The 6161-nt window shown below is 53.9% G+C and overlaps 1 non-coding gene across 1 annotated transcript in view; it reads left to right on the top strand.

Moving 5' to 3' along the window:
* The first annotated feature begins 5208 nt into the window (after positions 1–5208).
* The window catches only part of LOC121854680, a 4303-nt gene continuing 3350 nt past the window's right edge, over positions 5209–6161 (top strand). Inside the window, exon 1 of the ribosomal RNA XR_006086623.1 lies at positions 5209–6161. This exon is cut by the window's right edge and continues 3350 nt beyond it. This is a non-coding gene — a ribosomal RNA (large subunit ribosomal RNA).

The following is a 6161-nucleotide window of genomic DNA, read 5'->3' as shown; positions in this document are numbered from 1 at the left end:
ACACTAGCCAGGTCGCTCTCCCTATTGAACATTATTACTCTCTCACGTCGCCACTGCGGTTTCCGCGACAGCAGCAGCATCATCATGATGTTGCATCCACCAATTAGTCCGGAACCGGGTTATTCGGCTGTCTGCGAACAGTCCGGTTTTAACCTTACCCAACATCCACTCTCGAGGTGCGGTACGGTGAATGTCCTATCGTCCGACCTTGTATGCTGGATTGCACTATTTCACTATATTAAGGGGAGAGGGTGCCTTCACATACATATTCGGTGTGAAATATCTTCCGCCCCCCAGCGGAGCGCTTCGGCGCCTCTGCGAAGCAAAGCGCGGCATTCAAAAACAACAACCAAAATTGCCGTCGCTTCCCTGCCCTGCAATGGCTGGAGCAGGAGAGAGAGAGATTTTAGTCTTCATTGATCAGAGGAATATGGTGAGTGGGCCAGGCGAGTAGGCTCGCGCCATCAATTACACTGCTACAGGCTTCTTCCTGCTTGGACATTATTTACCCGTCTTCTCTCTCTCTCTCGGCGCACACGTCGCCACCCTACCAGTTTCCGGTCACAGAGAGAGCTGTGCCTTTTCATTCGAACGGGGTCTTCTGCTCGTCGCTCAACTTAGCGGATTCTGCTATTGATACCCCTGCTCGCTGGCTTGTGCCGGCTCTTCACGCAGCAGCGCCCAACCGTCTTTGACCGAGATTCATTGCAATTATTCCATCAGCGTTAAATGCCACCAATGTGCATAGGTATAACGTGCCTGGTGGTTCAGCCACGACCAGGGCGCAGTCTGGGGAGCCGAGATACAAAAGAGGTTTTAGCAGCAAACTTAATAAAGGCATACGGTTACCCCATCACCTAACAACGGCATATATGGCCCCACCAGTGAAATACACAACCTAACCAATATTGGGCGACGATGGCGCTCATGAGCCCACGTCCCCACAAACAGTAAGAGAAAGAGAGAGAGAGGAGGAGATGGGCCAATGTGCGGTCCCTCGCCCAATGTCTTATGCCTCGCTGGGGCAAAGAGAAGAGAAGAGGAGCGGATAAGGGAGGAGATTGGCCAACGTGCGGTCCCTCGCCCACTGTCGGCTGCCTCGCTGGAGCTGGGTAAAGAGGAGAGGAGCGGATAAGGGAGGAGATTGGCACACACGGTGGCGCTGCCGGCGCCGAGGATAGCAAGAGAAGGTGCAGTTTGATCTGATCATCTGGTTTGCTATTTCTCTAAGGCCAACGTGCGGTCCCTCGCCCAATGTCGGCTGCCTCGCTGGGGCAAAGAGAAGAGGAGAGGATAAGGGAGGAGATTGGCACACACGGTGGCGCTGCCGGCGCCGAGGATAGCGAGAGAAGGTGCAGGTTGATCTGATCATCTGGTTTGCTATTTCTCTAAGGCCAACGTGCGGTCCCTCGCCCAATGTCTTCTGCCTCGCTGGGGCAAAGAGAAGAGGAGCGGATAAGGGAGGAGATTCGCCAACGTGCGGTCCCTCGCCCAATGTCGGCTGCCTCGCTGGAGCTGGGGCAAAGAGGAGCGGATAAGGGAGGAGATTGGCACACACGGTGGCGCTGCCGGCGCCGAGGATAGCAAGAGAAGGTGCAGTTAGATCTGATCATCTGGTTTGCTATTTCTCTAAGGCCAACGTGCGGTCCCTCGCCCAATGTCTTCTGCCTCTCTCTCAATCTCACTATTTTGGCCGCCGTGATAGGCGCCGCCAACAGCAGCAGCTACCTGGTTGATCCTGCCAGTAGTCATATGCTTGTCTCAAAGATTAAGCCATGCATGTGTAAGCACAAGCCGATTTAAGGCGAAACCGCGAATGGCTCATTAAATCAGCTATGTTTCATTGGATCTGTAAACCCACTTACTTGGATAACTGTGGCAATTCTAGAGCTAATACATGCAATTGGTCTCTGACCGCAAGGGAAGAGCGCTTTTATTAGTTCAAAACTGGTCGGGCCCCGGTCCGTAACCCACCTGTGGTGAATCTGAATAACTTCGGGCTGAGCGCACGGTCTCCGCACCGGCGCCGCTTCTTTCAAGTGTCTGCCTTATCAGCTTTCGATTGTAGGTTATGCGCCTACAATGGCTATAACGGGTAACGGGGAATCAGGGTTCGATTCCGGAGAGGGAGCCCGAGAAACGGCTACCACATCTAAGGAAGGCAGCAGGCACGCAAATTACCCACTCCCGGCACGGGGAGGTAGTGACGAAAAATAACGATGTGAGTCTCATCCGAGGCCTCGCAATCGGAATGAGTACACTTTAAATCCTTTAACGAGTATCCATTGGAGGGCAAGTCTGGTGCCAGCAGCCGCGTAATCTCCAGCCCAATAGCGTGTACAGTTAAGCTGCGTTAAAAAGCTCAGAAGTTGATCTCAGTTCCGACTGACGGTGCACCGCCTGCAGCACCACGCCCTAACAGTCAGCTTCAGCTGGCTCAAGACGATGCTCTTTGTCGAGTGTCCTGGAGGGCCGGAGAGTTTACGGAAAAAATTAGAGTGCTCAGAGCAGGCTATTTGAATGGGCCCGGAATGGTGATGTATGAATAATGGAACAGGGACCTCGTTCTATTTTGTTGGCTTTGGAACCAGAGGCATGACTAATCGGAACAGGCGGGGGTATTCCTGTATTATGACGCTAGAGGTAAAATTTTGGACCGTCGCAAGACGAACCATTGCGAAAAGCATTTGCCAAGGATGTTTTCTATTAATCAAGAACGAAAGTTAGAGGTCTGAAGAAGCATCGATACCGCCCTAGTTCTAACCATAAACGGCGCTAACCAGGCGATCCGCCGGCGTTATTCCCATGACCCGGCGGGCAGCTTCCGGGAAACCAAAGTCTTTGGGTTCCGGGGAAGTATGGTTGCAAAGCTGAAACTTAAAGGAATTGACGGAAGGGCACCACCAGGAGTGGAGCCTGCGGCTTAATTTGACTCAACACGGGAAACCTCACCAGGCCCAGACACCGGAAGGATTGACAGATTGAGAGCTCTTTCTCGATTCGGTGGGTGGTGGTGCATGGCCGTTCTTAGTTGGTGGAGCGATTTGTCTGGTTAATTCCGATAACGAACGAGACTCTGGCCTACTAAGTAGTCGACGGATCTCCAGAAAATGGTGTCCAGTTCGCAACTTCTTAGAGGGATAAGCGGCAATTCTAGCCGCACGAGATTGAGCAATAACAGGTCTGTGATGCCCTTAGATACCCCGGGAATGCACGCTACACTGAAGGGATCAATGAGTTTTCCTGAGAGGAGCGTAACCCGTTCAAAGCCTTTCTTGATAGGGATTGGGGCTTGCAATTGTTTCCCATGAATGAGGAATTCCCAGTAAGTGCAAGTCATCAGCTTGCGCTGACTACGTCCCTGCCCTTTGTACACACCACCCGTCGCTACTACCGATTGAATGATTTAGTGAGGCCTTCGGACTGGCGCTCTTGGATTGTCGGCCCCGTTGCCCGCGAGGGTTTTCTGGGGTCGTCGCCTCGAGGTGATGGAAAGATGTACAAACTTGATCATTTAGAGGAAGTAAAAGTCATAACAAGGTTTCCGTAGGTGAACCTGCGGAAGGATCATTAACAGAGAGAAAGAGAACGGGGCGCTCTTAAAACTACTACTACTACTCTCCTGATTTGGGCGGTCTCGGGCTCTGCTCTGGCAACTCCAGCAGCGAAAGAGGACAATCCCGGGCCCCGCACCAAAAATAGGTACCACCACGCTGTAGGTGGACCACACTCGGGCGAGAGCGCGAAGACCGGAGGAGGAGGACGGACGGGGCTTTGGACGGCTGCCCGTCCGTTCCTTACTACCGGCGAATAAGCCTCTTGACCCAAAAAGAGTGAAATTCAAGTGTCAAAAAACAACAACAAGCCGTCCGGCCAAACCCAACCACAAACTTGGGCTATGTCTGTCAAACCCTTTCATTGAGACTCGACCTGTGATGGTTAGTCGCAAAAAGACCAAATGGCAAATACACAACTCTTAACGGGGGATCACTCGGCTCGTGGGTCGATGAAGAATCGCATAACCGCGGTCGCATAGAACGCAGAATACCAGATACACGACGTTGAACGCGATATTGGCGCGGCGGCGCTGAGGAGCTTGCCACTTTCACGAGGGTCGGAAATATACATCCATCGGGTCAAGGCGAAGTTCGGTACTCGCTGACCGTCTCGGCTGACGAGGGTAACTCCAACCAGCTCCGCCTTAAGCGACCGCCTGCTACGAGGCGTGCCTTAAAAAACAAGCAGTTTTTATCACTAGCAAGTCCATGGACTATGCCATCACATTCAAATCACAACAAAGCGACATACAGCGCCTCGCAAATAACTGGAGGCGGCGCTCTTTTGCCTGCTGTCCACAGAGACACGAATGGCCGTCGGCCGCTCATGGCTGATGCTGCACATGTTCTAAGAGGCACTCCATCCCACGAAGAGGAAACGAAACCGGGTCGGATATCTTTTAAGTAAGCCCCGCTGGAATTTCGTCTATCACCTCGAAAAGAGTGCTTGGCATGCATTGCAGTGGAACCTAAATTGATGAGTGCGCCTGGGCCCGCAGTCTACCATGTAGTGGTGCAGGCAGAGAGATGAGAATGCTTGGGTGACGCCGTGCTCTTCCTCACGCGCTCCTCCACCCTCTCCCACGGTCAGACGCGGTGCGGGCGTTCTCTTTGAGAGTTCGCCACGAGTCCACGTCTATCTCATGACTGGGAGGGAGGCAGGGGGAGTTCTCTCTAAACGCGTTAAAGACGGTGTTGCGCCTCATAACGGCGCTCGCCGGGATAGAGCACTAGTTCTGCAGCCGGAAAGGCCGCTCACGCCAATTAATACTGCGACTCTCGCCCTCTTTCTCCGGATAAACAAGTGCCACTGCTGTGGCATGCGGGAACGGGGAAAGAGGTCAAAGTTTAAGCGGCAAAGGTGCGGCCGAGTAAGGGCGGAACACGAGCGTATATGCATTAAAACTGTGTGTGTATATGACTCTGCGAGAGATGTTCTGCTGGAACACTTTTCCTATTGGCTATTTACCACTCAATGAGAAGGAACGGAGTCAGGGGTGGGAGTGCCGGCGCCATGGCCGCTGGTACCCCCGCGACAAGCCCCTCAAACCTTCCTGCCTGGTAATGTCGGTGGTGAAGAAAGTCGGTGGCAGAGCGTCTTCCGCTTCGTGGTTGGGGAACTTGTTCCCCCTAAGGATGATGAGACCACGATCGACCTCGTAGTAGGAGAGAGCTACCCGCCAAATTTAAGCATATTAATAAGCGGAGGAAAAGAAACCACCAGGGATTCCCTTAGTAAGGGCGACTGAACCGGGAAAAGCCCAGCGCATAACCTCGATGTCTTCGGGCACGAGGGGTGTTGCGTTTCAGAGGGTCCAGCACGCCGTCCCATACCGTCTAAGTCAAGCTTGAAAGCGGCCACTGCCCATGGAGGGTGACAGGCCCGTATGGCGGCGCCCGTGAGGGTACAGATGGGACGGTCGGAAAGGGCCTCTCTGTAGAGTCGGGTTGCTTGAAAGTGCAGCCCAAAGCAGGTGGTAAACCCCATCTAAGGCTAAATATGACCACGAGACCGATAGCGAACAAGTACCGTGAGGGAAAGTTGAAAAGAACTTTGAAGAGAGAGTTCAAGAGTACGTGAAACCGTTAAGAGCCAAACGGGTGGAAACTCGAAGGTCGAACTGAGGGGATTCAGCTCGTCGGCTGTCGGCTGGGTGGGGTGTTGTAATTGAGCGACCCAAAAATGTTTGGGCGCGCCCCCACTCACGCTGGCGTCGGCGGGCGTATTTCGCCTCGTAGTAGGTCACCGCGACCCGTTGCCGGGGACGTCGAAGGCCCGGCCGGACTGGTACCTCGCCGCCGACTCTCTCTCAGCTCGTCTGGGGGGAGACTCACATGACGGGGGAACCACCGTGTCCCAAGCTGCCCTCTGCGACGGTCGCCGAGAAGAGCTTTGTCACGCTTCGGGCGGGCGGTTTTGTTTCAAGGTGTGCAAAGGTCGGTGATCCACCCTGACCTGTCTTTGAAACACGACCAAGGAGTCTAACATGTGCAAGCCACCGCCTACTAAACCCAAAGGCGAAAATGAAAGTGACGGGGCGCCCGGGCAGCTGTAACAGGCTCTCCGGGAAGGCCTTTGGGCCGATCCCTGACCGGCTGCCTGCG

The sequence above is a fragment of the Homarus americanus genome, unplaced genomic scaffold (assembly GCF_018991925.1).
Source record: "Homarus americanus isolate GMGI-L3 unplaced genomic scaffold, GMGI_Hamer_2.0 scaffold31072, whole genome shotgun sequence".
NCBI classification, from domain to species: Eukaryota; Metazoa; Arthropoda; class Malacostraca; order Decapoda; family Nephropidae; genus Homarus; species Homarus americanus.
This window is presented reverse-complemented; position numbering and strand designations above follow the sequence as displayed.